The sequence below is a fragment of the Struthio camelus genome, chromosome 6, assembly GCF_040807025.1.
Source record: "Struthio camelus isolate bStrCam1 chromosome 6, bStrCam1.hap1, whole genome shotgun sequence".
NCBI classification, from domain to species: Eukaryota; Metazoa; Chordata; class Aves; order Struthioniformes; family Struthionidae; genus Struthio; species Struthio camelus.
The window spans coordinates 17,279,789-17,297,821 of NC_090947.1; the positions used below are offsets into that span (position 1 = coordinate 17,279,789).

The 18,033-nt window shown below is 54.5% G+C and overlaps 1 protein-coding gene across 1 annotated transcript in view; it reads right to left on the minus strand.

Annotated features, from left to right (window-relative positions):
- Positions 1–18,033, minus strand: part of ZNF804A (zinc finger protein 804A) — a 539,028-nt gene that overhangs the window by 377,292 nt on the left and 143,703 nt on the right. The window lies entirely within an intron of this gene.

Here is an 18,033-nt window from a genome sequence, read left to right on the forward strand (position 1 = left end):
AGAGACGACAACCTCCTCACAGGACACGGCTCTTGGCACCACACACCTTCCTTTGGCAGCCCCTTTCCACATGGAGTGCCCCAGCACCTCTAGGCTTCCTCTTTCTCCTAACCCTAACCCTAACCCTAACCCTAAAGCATTTTCAGGCTACGCCTTGGGAGTAAGACGCCCTTTTCTGGCAGAGACGACAACCTCCTCACAGGACACGGCTCTTGGCACCACACACCTTCCTTTGGCAGCCCCTTTCCACATGGAGTGCCCCAGCACCTCGAGGCTTTCTCTTTCTCCTAACCCTAACCCTAACCCTAACCCTAAAGCATTTTCAGGCTACGCCTTGGGAGTAAGACGCCCTTTTCTGGCAGAGACGACAACCTCCTCACAGGACACGTCTCTTGGCACCACACACCTTCCTTTGGCAGCCCCTTTCCACATGGAGTGCCCCAGCACCTCGAGGCTTTCTCTTTCTCCTAACCCTAACCCTAACCCTAACCCTAAAGCATTTTCAGGCTACGCCTTGCGAGTAAGACGCCCTTTTCTGGCAGAGACGACAACCTCCTCACAGGACACGGCTCTTGGCACCACACACCTTCCTTTGGCAGCCCCTTTCCACATGGAGTGCCCCAGCACCTCGAGGCTTTCTCTTTCTCCTAACCCTAACCCTAAAGCATTTTCAGGCTACGCCTTGGGAGTAAGACGCCCTTTTCTGGCAGAGACGACAACCTCCTCACAGGACACGTCTCTTGGCACCACACACCTTCCTTTGGCAGCCCCTTTCCACATGGAGTGCCCCAGCACCTCGAGGCTTTCTCTTTCTCCTAACCCTAACCCTAACCCTAAAGCATTTTCAGGCTACGCCTTGGGAGTAAGACGCCCTTTTCTGGCAGAGACGACAACCTCCTCACAGGACACGTCTCTTGGCACCACACACCTTCCTTTGGCAGCCCCTTTCCACATGGAGTGCCCCAGCACCTCGAGGCTTTCTCTTTCTCCTAACCTTAACCCTAACCTTAACCCTAAAGCATTTTCAGGCTACGCCTTGGGAGTAAGACACCCTTTTCTGGCAGAGACGACAACCTCCTCACAGGACACGGCTCTTGGCACCACACACCTTCCTTTGGCAGCCCCTTTCCACATGGAGTGCCCCAGCACCTCGAGGCTTTTTCTTTCTCCTAACCCTAACCCTAACCCTAAAGCATTTTCAGGCTACGCCTTGGGAGTAAGACGCCCTTTTCTGGCAGAGACGACAACCTCCTCACAGGACACGTCTCTTGGCACCACACACCTTCCTTTGGCAGCCCCTTTCCAGATGGAGTGCCCCAGCACCTCGAGGCTTTCTCTTTCTCCTAACCCTAACCCTAACCCTAACCCTAAAGCATTTTCAGGCTACGCCTTGGGAGTAAGACGCCCTTTTCTGGCAGAGACGACAACCTCCTCACAGGACACGGCTCTTGGCACCACACACCTTCCTTTGGCAGCCCCTTTCCACATGGAGTGCCCCAGCACCTCGAGGCTTTCTCTTTCTCCTAACCCTAACCCTAACCCTAACCCTAAAGCATTTTCAGGCTACGCCTTGCGAGTAAGACGCCCTTTTCTGGCAGAGACGACAACCTCCTCACAGGACACGTCTCTTGGCACCACACACCTTCCTTTGGCAGCCCCTTTCCACATGGAGTGCCCCAGCACCTCGAGGCTTTCTCTTTCTCCTAACCCTAACCCTAACCCTAACCCTAAAGCATTTTCAGGCTACGCCTTGGGAGTAAGACGCCCTTTTCTGGCAGAGACGACAACCTCCTCACAGGACACGTCTCTTGGCACCACACACCTTCCTTTGGCAGCCCCTTTCCACATGGAGTGCCCCAGCACCTCGAGGCTTTCTCTTTCTCCTAACCCTAACCCTAACCCTAAAGCATTTTCAGGCTACGCCTTGGGAGTAAGACGCCCTTTTCTGGCAGAGACGACAACCTCCTCACAGGACACGGCTCTTGGCACCACACACCTTCCTTTGGCAGCCCCTTTCCACATGGAGTGCCCCAGCACCTCTAGGCTTCCTCTTTCTCCTAACCCTAACCCTAACCCTAACCCTAACCCTAAAGCATTTTCAGGCTACGCCTTGGGAGTAAGACGCCCTTTTCTGGCAGAGACGACAACCTCCTCACAGGACACGTCTCTTGGCACCACACACCTTCCTTTGGCAGCCCCTTTCCACATGGAGTGCCCCAGCACCTCGAGGCTTTCTCTTTCTCCTAACCCTAACCCTAACCCTAACCCTAAAGCATTTTCAGGCTACGCCTTGGGAGTAAGACGCCCTTTTCTGGCAGAGACGACAACCTCCTCACAGGACACGTCTCTTGGCACCACACACCTTCCTTTGGCAGCCCCTTTCCACATGGAGTGCCCCAGCACCTCGAGGCTTTCTCTTTCTCCTAACCCTAACCCTAACCCTAACCCTAAAGCATTTTCAGGCTACGCCTTGCGAGTAAGACGCCCTTTTCTGGCAGAGACGACAACCTCCTCACAGGACACGTCTCTTGGCACCACACACCTTCCTTTGGCAGCCCCTTTCCACATGGAGTGCCCCAGCACCTCGAGGCTTTCTCTTTCTCCTAACCCTAACCCTAAAGCATTTTCAGGCTACGCCTTGGGAGTAAGACGCCCTTTTCTGGCAGAGACGACAACCTCCTCACAGGACACGGCTCTTGGCACCACACACCTTCCTTTGGCAGCCCCTTTCCACATGGAGTGCCCCAGCACCTCGAGGCTTTCTCTTTCTCCTAACCCTAACCCTAACTCTAACCCTAAAGCATTTTCAGGCTACGCCTTGGGAGTAAGACGCCCTTTTCTGGCAGAGACGACAACCTCCTCACAGGACACGTCTCTTGGCACCACACACCTTCCTTTGGCAGCCCCTTTCCACATGGAGTGCCCCAGCACCTCTAGGCTTTCTCTTTCTCCTAACCCTAACCCTAACCCTAACCCTAAAGCATTTTCAGGCTACGCCTTGGGAGTAAGACGCCCTTTTCTGGCAGAGACGACAACCTCCTCACAGGACACGTCTCTTGGCACCACACACCTTCCTTTGGCAGCCCCTTTCCACATGGAGTGCCCCAGCACCTCGAGGCTTTCTCTTTCTCCTAACCCTAACCCTAACCCTAACCCTAAAGCATTTTCAGGCTACGCCTTGGGAGTAAGACGCCCTTTTCTGGCAGAGACGACAACCTCCTCACAGGACACGTCTCTTGGCACCACACACCTTCCTTTGGCAGCCCCTTTCCACATGGAGTGCCCCAGCACCTCGAGGCTTTCTCTTTCTCCTAACCCTAACCCTAACCCTAAAGCATTTTCAGGCTACGCCTTGGGAGTAAGACGCCCTTTTCTGGCAGAGACGACAACCTCCTCACAGGACACGTCTCTTGGCACCACACACCTTCCTTTGGCAGCCCCTTTCCACATGGAGTGCCCCAGCACCTCGAGGCTTTCTCTTTCTCCTAACCCTAACCCTAACCCTAACCCTAAAGCATTTTCAGGCTACGCCTTGGGAGTAAGACGCCCTTTTCTGGCAGAGACGACAACCTCCTCACAGGACACGGCTCTTGGCACCACACACCTTCCTTTGGCAGCCCCTTTCCACATGGAGTGCCCCAGCACCTCGAGGCTTTCTCTTTCTCCTAACCCTAACCCTAACCCTAAAGCATTTTCAGGCTACGCCTTGGGAGTAAGACGCCCTTTTCTGGCAGAGACGACAACCTCCTCACAGGACACGTCTCTTGGCACCACACACCTTCCTTTGGCAGCCCCTTTCCACATGGAGTGCCCCAGCACCTCGAGGCTTTCTCTTTCTCCTAACCCTAACCCTAACCCTAAAGCATTTTCAGGCTACGCCTTGGGAGTAAGACGCCCTTTTCTGGCAGAGACGACAACCTCCTCACAGGACACGTCTCTTGGCACCACACACCTTCCTTTGGCAGCCCCTTTCCACATGGAGTGCCCCAGCACCTCGAGGCTTTCTCTTTCTCCTAACCCTAACCCTAACCCTAACCCTAAAGCATTTTCAGGCTACGCCTTGGGAGTAAGACGCCCTTTTCTGGCAGAGACGACAACCTCCTCACAGGACACGTCTCTTGGCACCACACACCTTCCTTTGGCAGCCCCTTTCCACATGGAGTGCCCCAGCACCTCGAGGCTTTCTCTTTCTCCTAACCCTAACCCTAACCATAACCCTAAAGCATTTTCAGGCTACGCCTTGGGAGTAAGACGCCCTTTTCTGGCAGAGACGACAACCTCCTCACAGGACACGGCTCTTGGCACCACACACCTTCCTTTGGCAGCCCCTTTCCACATGGAGTGCCCCAGCACCTCTAGGCTTCCTCTTTCTCCTAACCCTAACCCTAACCCTAACCCTAAAGCATTTTCAGGCTACGCCTTGGGAGTAAGACGCCCTTTTCTGGCAGAGACGACAACCTCCTCACAGGACACGTCTCTTGGCACCACACACCTTCCTTTGGCAGCCCCTTTCCACATGGAGTGCCCCAGCACCTCGAGGCTTTCTCTTTCTCCTAACCCTAACCCTAACCCTAACCCTAAAGCATTTTCAGGCTACGCCTTGGGAGTAAGACGCCCTTTTCTGGCAGAGACGACAACCTCCTCACAGGACACGTCTCTTGGCACCACACACCTTCCTTTGGCAGCCCCTTTCCACATGGAGTGCCCCAGCACCTCGAGGCTTTCTCTTTCTCCTAACCCTAACCCTAACCCTAAAGCATTTTCAGGCTACGCCTTGGGAGTAAGACGCCCTTTTCTGGCAGAGACGACAACCTCCTCACAGGACACGGCTCTTGGCACCACACACCTTCCTTTGGCAGCCCCTTTCCACATGGAGTGCCCCAGCACCTCGAGGCTTTCTCTTTCTCCTAACCCTAACCCTAACCCTAACCCTAAAGCATTTTCAGGCTACGCCTTGTGAGTAAGACGCCCTTTTCTGGCAGAGACGACAACCTCCTCACAGGACACGTCTCTTGGCACCACACACCTTCCTTTGGCAGCCCCTTTCCACATGGAGTGCCCCAGCACCTCGAGGCTTTCTCTTTCTCCTAACCCTAACCCTAACCCTAACCCTAACCCTAAAGCATTTTCAGGCTACGCCTTGGGAGTAAGACGCCCTTTTCTGGCAGAGACGACAACCTCCTCACAGGACACGTCTCTTGGCACCACACACCTTCCTTTGGCAGCCCCTTTCCACATGGAGTGCCCCAGCACCTCTAGGCTTTCTCTTTCTCCTAACCCTAACCCTAACCCTAACCCTAACCCTAAAGCATTTTCAGGCTACGCCTTGGGAGTAAGACGCCCTTTTCTGGCAGAGACGACAACCTCCTCACAGGACACGTCTCTTGGCACCACACACCTTCCTTTGGCAGCCCCTTTCCACATGGAGTGCCCCAGCACCTCGAGGCTTTCTCTTTCTCCTAACCCTAACCCTAACCCTAAAGCATTTTCAGGCTACGCCTTGCGAGTAAGACGCCCTTTTCTGGCAGAGACGACAACCTCCTCACAGGACACGTCTCTTGGCACCACACACCTTCCTTTGGCAGCCCCTTTCCACATGGAGTGCCCCAGCACCTCGAGGCTTTCTCTTTCTCCTAACCCTAACCCTAAAGCATTTTCAGGCTACGCCTTGGGAGTAAGACGCCCTTTTCTGGCAGAGACGACAACCTCCTCACAGGACACGGCTCTTGGCACCACACACCTTCCTTTGGCAGCCCCTTTCCACATGGAGTGCCCCAGCACCTCGAGGCTTTCTCTTTCTCCTAACCCTAACCCTAACCCTAACCCTAAAGCATTTTCAGGCTACGCCTTGGGAGTAAGACGCCCTTTTCTGGCAGAGACGACAACCTCCTCACAGGACACGTCTCTTGGCACCACACACCTTCCTTTGGCAGCCCCTTTCCACATGGAGTGCCCCAGCACCTCGAGGCTTTCTCTTTCTCCTAACCCTAACCCTAACCCTAACCCTAAAGCATTTTCAGGCTACGCCTTGGGAGTAAGACGCCCTTTTCTGGCAGAGACGACAACCTCCTCACAGGACACGTCTCTTGGCACCACACACCTTCCTTTGGCAGCCCCTTTCCACATGGAGTGCCCCAGCACCTCGAGGCTTTCTCTTTCTCCTAACCCTAACCCTAACCCTAACCCTAACCCTAAAGCATTTTCAGGCTACGCCTTGGGAGTAAGACGCCCTTTTCTGGCAGAGACGACAACCTCCTCACAGGACACGTCTCTTGGCACCACACACCTTCCTTTGGCAGCCCCTTTCCACATGGAGTGCCCCAGCACCTCGAGGCTTTCTCTTTCTCCTAACCCTAACCCTAACCCTAACCCTAACCCTAAAGCATTTTCAGGCTACGCCTTGGGAGTAAGACGCCCTTTTCTGGCAGAGACGACAACCTCCTCACAGGACACGGCTCTTGGCACCACACACCTTCCTTTGGCAGCCCCTTTCCACATGGAGTGCCCCAGCACCTCGAGGCTTTCTCTTTCTCCTAACCCTAACCCTAACCCTAAAGCATTTTCAGGCTACGCCTTGCGAGTAAGACGCCCTTTTCTGGCAGAGACGACAACCTCCTCACAGGACACGTCTCTTGGCACCACACACCTTCCTTTGGCAGCCCCTTTCCACATAGAGTGCCCCAGCACCTCGAGGCTTTCTCTTTCTCCTAACCCTAACCCTAAAGCATTTTCAGGCTACGCCTTGGGAGTAAGACGCCCTTTTCTGGCAGAGACGACAACCTCCTCACAGGACACGGCTCTTGGCACCACACACCTTCCTTTGGCAGCCCCTTTCCACATGGAGTGCCCCAGCACCTCGAGGCTTTCTCTTTCTCCTAACCCTAACCCTAACCCTAACCCTAACCCTAAAGCATTTTCAGGCTACGCCTTGGGAGTAAGACGCCCTTTTCTGGCAGAGACGACAACCTCCTCACAGGACACGGCTCTTGGCACCACACACCTTCCTTTAGCAGCCCCTTTCCACATGGAGTGCCCCAGCACCTCGAGGCTTTCTCTTTCTCCTAACCCTAACCCTAACCCTAACCCTAAAGCATTTTCAGGCTACGCCTTGGGAGTAAGACGCCCTTTTCTGGCAGAGACGAAAACCTCCTCACAGGACACGTCTCTTGGCACCACACACCTTCCTTTGGCAGCCCCTTTCCACATGGAGTGCCCCAGCACCTCGAGGCTTCCTCTTTCTCCTAACCCTAACCCTAACCCTAAAGCATTTTCAGGCTACGCCTTGGGAGTAAGACGCCCTTTTCTGGCAGAGACGACAACCTCCTCACAGGACACGGCTCTTGGCACCACACACCTTCCTTTAGCAGCCCCTTTCCACATGGAGTGCCCCAGCACCTCGAGGCTTTCTCTTTCTCCTAACCCTAACCCTAACCCTAAAGCATTTTCAGGCTACGCCTTGGGAGTAAGACGCCCTTTTCTGGCAGAGACGACAACCTCCTCACAGGACACGTCTCTTGGCACCACACACCTTCCTTTGGCAGCCCCTTTCCACATGGAGTGCCCCAGCACCTCTAGGCTTTCTCTTTCTCCTAACCCTAACCCTAACCCTAAAGCATTTTCAGGCTACGCCTTGGGAGTAAGACGCCCTTTTCTGGCAGAGACGACAACCTCCTCACAGGACACGTCTCTTGGCACCACACACCTTCCTTTGGCAGCCCCTTTCCACATGGAGTGCCCCAGCACCTCGAGGCTTTCTCTTTCTCCTAACCCTAACCATAACCATAACCCTAACCCTAAAGCATTTTCAGGCTACGCCTTGGGAGTAAGACGCCCTTTTCTGGCAGAGACGACAACCTCCTCACAGGACACGTCTCTTGGCACCACACACCTTCCTTTGGCAGCCCCTTTCCACATGGAGTGCCCCAGCACCTCTAGGCTTTCTCTTTCTCCTAACCCTAACCCTAACCCTAACCCTAAAGCATTTTCAGGCTACGCCTTGGGAGTAAGACGCCCTTTTCTGGCAGAGACGACAACCTCCTCACAGGACACGGCTCTTGGCACCACACACCTTCCTTTGGCAGCCCCTTTCCACATGGAGTGCCCCAGCACCTCGAGGCTTTCTCTTTCTCCTAACCCTAACCCTAACCCTAAAGCATTTTCAGGCTACGCCTTGGGAGTAAGACGCCCTTTTCTGGCAGAGACGACAACCTCCTCACAGGACACGTCTCTTGGCACCACACACCTTCCTTTGGCAGCCCCTTTCCACATGGAGTGCCCCAGCACCTCGAGGCTTCCTCTTTCTCCTAACCCTAACCCTAACCCTAACCCTAACCCTAAAGCATTTTCAGGCTACGCCTTGGGAGTAAGACGCCCTTTTCTGGCAGAGACGACAACCTCCTCACAGGACACGTCTCTTGGCAGCACACACCTTCCTTTGGCAGCCCCTTTCCACATGGAGTGCCCCAGCACCTCGAGGCTTTCTCTTTCTCCTAACCCTAACCCTAACCCTAAAGCATTTTCAGGCTACGCCTTGGGAGTAAGACGCCCTTTTCTGGCAGAGACGACAACCTCCTCACAGGACACGTCTCTTGGCACCACACACCTTCCTTTGGCAGCCCCTTTCCACATGGAGTGCCCCAGCACCTCGAGGCTTTCTCTTTCTCCTAACCCTAACCCTAACCATAACCCTAACCCTAAAGCATTTTCAGGCTACGCCTTGGGAGTAAGACGCCCTTTTCTGGCAGAGACGACAACCTCCTCACAGGACACGGCTCTTGGCACCACACACCTTCCTTTGGCAGCCCCTTTCCACATGGAGTGCCCCAGTACCTCGAGGCTTTCTCTTTCTCCTAACCCTAACCCTAACCCTAAAGCATTTTCAGGCTACGCCTTGGGAGTAAGACGCCCTTTTCTGGCAGAGACGACAACCTCCTCACAGGACACGTCTCTTGGCACCACACACCTTCCTTTGGCAGCCCCTTTCCACATGGAGTGCCCCAGCACCTCGAGGCTTTCTCTTTCTCCTAACCCTAACCCTAACCCTAAAGCATTTTCAGGCTACGCCTTGGGAGTAAGACGCCCTTTTCTGGCAGAGACGACAACCTCCTCACAGGACACGTCTCTTGGCACCACACACCTTCCTTTGGCAGCCCCTTTCCACATGGAGTGCCCCAGCACCTCGAGGCTTTCTCTTTCTCCTAACCCTAACCCTAACCCTAACCCTAACCCTAACCCTAACCCTAAAGCATTTTCAGGCTACGCCTTGGGAGTAAGACGCCCTTTTCTGGCAGAGACGACAACCTCCTCACAGGACACGTCTCTTGGCACCACACACCTTCCTTTGGCAGCCCCTTTCCACATGGAGTGCCCCAGCACCTCGAGGCTTTCTCTTTCTCCTAACCCTAACCCTAACCCTAACCCTAAAGCATTTTCAGGCTACGCCTTGGGAGTAAGACGCCCTTTTCTGGCAGAGATGACAACCTCCTCACAGGACACGTCTCTTGGCACCACACACCTTCCTTTGGCAGCCCCTTTCCACATGGAGTGCCCCAGCACCTCGAGGCTTTCTCTTTCTCCTAACCCTAACCCTAACCCTAACCCTAAAGCATTTTCAGGCTACGCCTTGGGAGTAAGACGCCCTTTTCTGGCAGAGACGACAACCTCCTCACAGGACACGTCTCTTGGCACCACACACCTTCCTTTGGCAGCCCCTTTCCACATGGAGTGCCCCAGCACCTCGAGGCTTTCTCTTTCTCCTAACCCTAACCCTAACCCTAACCCTAAAGCATTTTCAGGCTACGCCTTGGGAGTAAGACGCCCTTTTCTGGCAGAGACGACAACCTCCTCACAGGACACAGCTCTTGGCACCACACACCTTCCTTTGGCAGCCCCTTTCCACATGGAGTGCCCCAGCACCTCTAGGCTTCCTCTTTCTCCTAACCCTAACCCTAACCCTAACCCTAAAGCATTTTCAGGCTACGCCTTGGGAGTAAGACGCCCTTTTCTGGCAGAGACGACAACCTCCTCACAGGACACGGCTCTTGGCACCACACACCTTCCTTTGGCAGCCCCTTTCCACATGGAGTGCCCCAGCACCTCGAGGCTTTCTCTTTCTCCTAACCCTAACCCTAACCCTAACCCTAAAGCATTTTCAGGCTACGCCTTGGGAGTAAGACGCCCTTTTCTGGCAGAGACGACAACCTCCTCACAGGACACGTCTCTTGGCACCACACACCTTCCTTTGGCAGCCCCTTTCCACATGGAGTGCCCCAGCACCTCGAGGCTTTCTCTTTCTCCTAACCCTAACCCTAACCCTAAAGCATTTTCAGGCTACGCCTTGGGAGTAAGACGCCCTTTTCTGGCAGAGACGACAACCTCCTCACAGGACACGTCTCTTGGCACCACACACCTTCCTTTGGCAGCCCCTTTCCACATGGAGTGCCCCAGCACCTCGAGGCTTTCTCTTTCTCCTAACCCTAACCCTAACCCTAACCCTAACCCTAACCCTAACCCTAAAGCATTTTCAGGCTACGCCTTGGGAGTAAGACGCCCTTTTCTGGCAGAGACGACAACCTCCTCACAGGACACGTCTCTTGGCACCACACACCTTCCTTTGGCAGCCCCTTTCCACATGGAGTGCCCCAGCACCTTGAGGCTTTCTCTTTCTCCTAACCCTAACCCTAACCCTAAAGCATTTTCAGGCTACGCCTTGGGAGTAAGACGCCCTTTTCTGGCAGAGACGACAACCTCCTCACAGGACACGTCTCTTGGCACCACACACCTTCCTTTGGCAGCCCCTTTCCACATGGAGTGCCCCAGCACCTCTAGGCTTTCTCTTTCTCCTAACCCTAACCCTAACCCTAACCCTAACCCTAAAGCATTTTCAGGCTACGCCTTGCGAGTAAGACGCCCTTTTCTGGCAGAGACGACAACCTCCTCACAGGACACGTCTCTTGGCACCACACACCTTCCTTTGGCAGCCCCTTTCCACATGGAGTGCCCCAGCACCTCTAGGCTTTCTCTTTCTCCTAACCCTAACCCTAACCCTAACCCTAACCCTAACCCTAACCCTAAAGCATTTTCAGGCTACGCCTTGGGAGTAAGACGCCCTTTTCTGGCAGAGACGACAACCTCCTCACAGGACACGTCTCTTGGCACCACACACCTTCCTTTGGCAGCCCCTTTCCACATGGAGTGCCCCAGCACCTCGAGGCTTTCTCTTTCTCCTAACCCTAACCCTAACCCTAACCCTAACCCTAAAGCATTTTCAGGCTACGCCTTGGGAGTAAGACGCCCTTTTCTGGCAGAGACGACAACCTCCTCACAGGACACGGCTCTTGGCACCACACACCTTCCTTTGGCAGCCCCTTTCCACATGGAGTGCCCCAGCACCTCTAGGCTTTCTCTTTCTCCTAACCCTAACCCTAACCCTAACCCTAAAGCATTTTCAGGCTACGCCTTGGGAGTAAGACGCCCTTTTCTGGCAGAGACGACAACCTCCTCACAGGACACGGCTCTTGGCACCACACACCTTCCTTTGGCAGCCCCTTTCCACATGGAGTGCCCCAGCACCTCGAGGCTTCCTCTTTCTCCTAACCCTAACCCTAACGCATTTTCAGGCTACGCCTTGGGAGTAAGACGCCCTTTTCTGGCAGAGACGACAACCTCCTCACAGGACACGGCTCTTGGCACCACACACCTTCCTTTGGCAGCCCCTTTCCACATGGAGTGCCCCAGCACCTCGAGGCTTTCTCTTTCTCCTAACCCTAACCCTAACCCTAAAGCATTTTCAGGCTACGCCTTGGGAGTAAGACGCCCTTTTCTGGCAGAGACGACAACCTCCTCACAGGACACGGCTCTTGGCACCACACACCTTCCTTTGGCAGCCCCTTTCCACATGGAGTGCCCCAGCACCTCGAGGCTTTCTCTTTCTCCTAACCCTAACCCTAACCATAACCCTAACCCTAAAGCATTTTCAGGCTACGCCTTGGGAGTAAGACGCCCTTTTCTGGCAGAGACGACAACCTCCTCACAGGACACGGCTCTTGGCACCACACACCTTCCTTTGGCAGCCCCTTTCCACATGGAGTGCCCCAGTACCTCTAGGCTTTCTCTTTCTCCTAACCCTAACCCTAACCCTAACCCTAAAGCATTTTCAGGCTACGCCTTGGGAGTAAGACGCCCTTTTCTGGCAGAGACGACAACCTCCTCACAGGACACGTCTCTTGGCACCACACACCTTCCTTTGGCAGCCCCTTTCCACATGGAGTGCCCCAGCACCTCGAGGCTTTCTCTTTCTCCTAACCCTAACCCTAACCCTAACCCTAAAGCATTTTCAGGCTACGCCTTGCGAGTAAGACGCCCTTTTCTGGCAGAGACGACAACCTCCTCACAGGACACAGCTCTTGGCACCACACACCTTCCTTTGGCAGCCCCTTTCCACATGGAGTGCCCCAGCACCTCTAGGCTTTCTCTTTCTCCTAACCCTAACCCTAACCCTAAAGCATTTTCAGGCTACGCCTTGCGAGTAAGACGCCCTTTTCTGGCAGAGACGACAACCTCCTCACAGGACACGTCTCTTGGCACCACACACCTTCCTTTGGCAGCCCCTTTCCACATGGAGTGCCCCAGCACCTCGAGGCTTTCTCTTTCTCCTAACCCTAACCCTAACCATAACCCTAACCCTAAAGCATTTTCAGGCTACGCCTTGGGAGTAAGACGCCCTTTTCTGGCAGAGACGACAACCTCCTCACAGGACACGTCTCTTGGCACCACACACCTTCCTTTGGCAGCCCCTTTCCACATGGAGTGCCCCAGCACCTCGAGGCTTTCTCTTTCTCCTAACCCTAACCCTAACCCTAAAGCATTTTCAGGCTACGCCTTGGGAGTAAGACGCCCTTTTCTGGCAGAGACGACAACCTCCTCACAGGACACGGCTCTTGGCACCACACACCTTCCTTTGGCAGCCCCTTTCCACATGGAGTGCCCCAGCACCTCGAGGCTTTCTCTTTCTCCTAACCCTAACCCTAACCCTAACCCTAACCCTAAAGCATTTTCAGGCTACGCCTTGGGAGTAAGACGCCCTTTTCTGGCAGAGACGACAACCTCCTCACAGGACACGTCTCTTGGCACCACACACCTTCCTTTGGCAGCCCCTTTCCACATGGAGTGCCCCAGCACCTCGAGGCTTTCTCTTTCTCCTAACCCTAACCCTAACCCTAAAGCATTTTCAGGCTACGCCTTGGGAGTAAGACGCCCTTTTCTGGCAGAGACGACAACCTCCTCACAGGACACGTCTCTTGGCACCACACACCTTCCTTTGGCAGCCCCTTTCCACATGGAGTGCCCCAGCACCTCGAGGCTTTCTCTTTCTCCTAACCCTAACCCTAACCCTAAAGCATTTTCAGGCTACGCCTTGGGAGTAAGACGCCCTTTTCTGGCAGAGACGACAACCTCCTCACAGGACACGTCTCTTGGCACCACACACCTTCCTTTGGCAGCCCCTTTCCACATGGAGTGCCCCAGCACCTCTAGGCTTCCTCTTTCTCCTAACCCTAACCCTAACCCTAACCCTAAAGCATTTTCAGGCTACGCCTTGGGAGTAAGACGCCCTTTTCTGGCAGAGACGACAACCTCCTCACAGGACACGTCTCTTGGCACCACACACCTTCCTTTGGCAGCCCCTTTCCACATGGAGTGCCCCAGCACCTCGAGGCTTTCTCTTTCTCCTAACCCTAACCCTAACCCTAAAGCATTTTCAGGCTACGCCTTGGGAGTAAGACGCCCTTTTCTGGCAGAGACGACAACCTCCTCACAGGACACGGCTCTTGGCACCACACACCTTCCTTTGGCAGCCCCTTTCCACATGGAGTGCCCCAGCACCTCGAGGCTTTCTCTTTCTCCTAACCCTAACCCTAACCCTAACCCTAAAGCATTTTCAGGCTACGCCTTGGGAGTAAGACGCCCTTTTCTGGCAGAGACGACAACCTCCTCACAGGACACGTCTCTTGGCACCACACACCTTCCTTTGGCAGCCCCTTTCCACATGGAGTGCCCCAGCACCTCGAGGCTTTCTCTTTCTCCTAACCCTAACCCTAACCCTAAAGCATTTTCAGGCTACGCCTTGGGAGTAAGACGCCCTTTTCTGGCAGAGACGACAACCTCCTCACAGGACACGTCTCTTGGCACCACACACCTTCCTTTGGCAGCCCCTTTCCACATGGAGTGCCCCAGCACCTCGAGGCTTTCTCTTTCTCCTAACCCTAACCCTAACCCTAACCCTAACCCTAACCCTAACCCTAACCCTAAAGCATTTTCAGGCTACGCCTTGCGAGTAAGACGCCCTTTTCTGGCAGAGACGACAACCTCCTCACAGGACACGTCTCTTGGCACCACACACCTTCCTTTGGCAGCCCCTTTCCACATGGAGTGCCCCAGCACCTCTAGGCTTTCTCTTTCTCCTAACCCTAACCCTAACCCTAAAGCATTTTCAGGCTACGCCTTGGGAGTAAGACGCCCTTTTCTGGCAGAGACGACAACCTCCTCACAGGACACGTCTCTTGGCACCACACACCTTCCTTTGGCAGCCCCTTTCCACATGGAGTGCCCCAGCACCTCTAGGCTTTCTCTTTCTCCTAACCCTAACCCTAACCCTAAAGCATTTTCAGGCTACGCCTTGGGAGTAAGACGCCCTTTTCTGGCAGAGACGACAACCTCCTCACAGGACACGTCTCTTGGCACCACACACCTTCCTTTGGCAGCCCCTTTCCAGATGGAGTGCCCCAGCACCTCGAGGCTTTCTCTTTCTCCTAACCCTAACCCTAACCCTAACCCTAACCCTAAAGCATTTTCAGGCTACGCCTTGGGAGTAAGACGCCCTTTTCTGGCAGAGACGACAACCTCCTCACAGGACACGTCTCTTGGCACCACACACCTTCCTTTGGCAGCCCCTTTCCACATGGAGTGCCCCAGCACCTCTAGGCTTTCTCTTTCTCCTAACCCTAACCCTAACCCTAACCCTAACCCTAAAGCATTTTCAGGCTACGCCTTGGGAGTAAGACGCCCTTTTCTGGCAGAGACGACAACCTCCTCACAGGACACGGCTCTTGGCACCACACACCTTCCTTTGGCAGCCCCTTTCCACATGGAGTGCCCCAGCACCTCGAGGCTTCCTCTTTCTCCTAACCCTAACCCTAACCCTAAAGCATTTTCAGGCTACGCCTTGGGAGTAAGACGCCCTTTTCTGGCAGAGACGACAACCTCCTCACAGGACACGTCTCTTGGCACCACACACCTTCCTTTGGCAGCCCCTTTCCACATGGAGTGCCCCAGCACCTCGAGGCTTTCTCTTTCTCCTAACCCTAACCCTAACCCTAAAGCATTTTCAGGCTACGCCTTGGGAGTAAGACGCCCTTTTCTGGCAGAGACGACAACCTCCTCACAGGACACGGCTCTTGGCACCACACACCTTCCTTTGGCAGCCCCTTTCCACATGGAGTGCCCCAGCACCTCTAGGCTTTCTCTTTCTCCTAACCCTAACCCTAACCATAACCCTAACCCTAAAGCATTTTCAGGCTACGCCTTGGGAGTAAGACGCCCTTTTCTGGCAGAGACGACAACCTCCTCACAGGACACGGCTCTTGGCACCACACACCTTCCTTTGGCAGCCCCTTTCCACATGGAGTGCCCCAGTACCTCTAGGCTTTCTCTTTCTCCTAACCCTAACCCTAACCCTAACCCTAAAGCATTTTCAGGCTACGCCTTGGGAGTAAGACGCCCTTTTCTGGCAGAGACGACAACCTCCTCACAGGACACGTCTCTTGGCACCACACACCTTCCTTTGGCAGCCCCTTTCCACATGGAGTGCCCCAGCACCTCGAGGCTTTCTCTTTCTCCTAACCCTAACCCTAACCCTAAAGCATTTTCAGGCTACGCCTTGCGAGTAAGACGCCCTTTTCTGGCAGAGACGACAACCTCCTCACAGGACACAGCTCTTGGCACCACACACCTTCCTTTGGCAGCCCCTTTCCACATGGAGTGCCCCAGCACCTCTAGGCTTTCTCTTTCTCCTAACCCTAACCCTAACCCTAAAGCATTTTCAGGCTACGCCTTGGGAGTAAGACGCCCTTTTCTGGCAGAGACGACAACCTCCTCACAGGACACGTCTCTTGGCACCACACACCTTCCTTTGGCAGCCCCTTTCCACATGGAGTGCCCCAGCACCTCGAGGCTTTCTCTTTCTCCTAACCCTAACCCTAACCATAACCCTAACCCTAAAGCATTTTCACGCTACGCCTTGGGAGTAAGACGCCCTTTTCTGGCAGAGACGACAACCTCCTCACAGGACACGTCTCTTGGCACCACACACCTTCCTTTGGCAGCCCCTTTCCACATGGAGTGCCCCAGCACCTCGAGGCTTTCTCTTTCTCCTAACCCTAACCCTAACCCTAAAGCATTTTCAGGCTACGCCTTGGGAGTAAGACGCCCTTTTCTGGCAGAGACGACAACCTCCTCACAGGACACGGCTCTTGGCACCACACACCTTCCTTTGGCAGCCCCTTTCCACATGGAGTGCCCCAGCACCTCGAGGCTTTCTCTTTCTCCTAACCCTAACCCTAACCCTAACCCTAAAGCATTTTCAGGCTACGCCTTGGGAGTAAGACGCCCTTTTCTGGCAGAGACGACAACCTCCTCACAGGACACGTCTCTTGGCACCACACACCTTCCTTTGGCAGCCCCTTTCCACATGGAGTGCCCCAGCACCTCGAGGCTTTCTCTTTCTCCTAACCCTAACCCTAACCCTAAAGCATTTTCAGGCTACGCCTTGGGAGTAAGACGCCCTTTTCTGGCAGAGACGACAACCTCCTCACAGGACACGTCTCTTGGCACCACACACCTTCCTTTGGCAGCCCCTTTCCACATGGAGTGCCCCAGCACCTCGAGGCTTTCTCTTTCTCCTAACCCTAACCCTAACCCTAAAGCATTTTCAGGCTACGCCTTGGGAGTAAGACGCCCTTTTCTGGCAGAGACGACAACCTCCTCACAGGACACGTCTCTTGGCATCACACACCTTCCTTTGGCAGCCCCTTTCCACATGGAGTGCCCCAGCACCTCTAGGCTTCCTCTTTCTCCTAACCCTAACCCTAACCCTAACCCTAACCCTAAAGCATTTTCAGGCTACGCCTTGGGAGTAAGACGCCCTTTTCTGGCAGAGACGACAACCTCCTCACAGGACACGTCTCTTGGCACCACACACCTTCCTTTGGCAGCCCCTTTCCACATGGAGTGCCCCAGCACCTCGAGGCTTTCTCTTTCTCCTAACCCTAACCCTAACCCTAAAGCATTTTCAGGCTACGCCTTGGGAGTAAGACGCCCTTTTCTGGCAGAGACGACAACCTCCTCACAGGACACGGCTCTTGGCACCACACACCTTCCTTTGGCAGCCCCTTTCCACATGGAGTGCCCCAGCACCTCGAGGCTTTCTCTTTCTCCTAACCCTAACCCTAACCTTAACCCTAACCCTAAAGCATTTTCAGGCTACGCCTTGGGAGTAAGACGCCCTTTTCTGGCAGAGACGACAACCTCCTCACAGGACACGTCTCTTGGCACCACACACCTTCCTTTGGCAGCCCCTTTCCACATGGAGTGCCCCAGCACCTCTAGGCTTTCTCTTTCTCCTAACCCTAACCCTAACCCTAACCCTAACCCTAAAGCATTTTCAGGCTACGCCTTGGGAGTAAGACGCCCTTTTCTGGCAGAGACGACAACCTCCTCACAGGACACGTCTCTTGGCACCACACACCTTCCTTTGGCAGCCCCTTTCCACATGGAGTGCCCCAGCACCTCGAGGCTTTCTCTTTCTCCTAACCCTAACCCTAACCCTAACCCTAAAGCATTTTCAGGCTACGCCTTGGGAGTAAGACGCCCTTTTCTGGCAGAGACGACAACCTCCTCACAGGACACGGCTCTTGGCACCACACACCTTCCTTTGGCAGCCCCTTTCCACATGGAGTGCCCCAGCACCTCGAGGCTTTC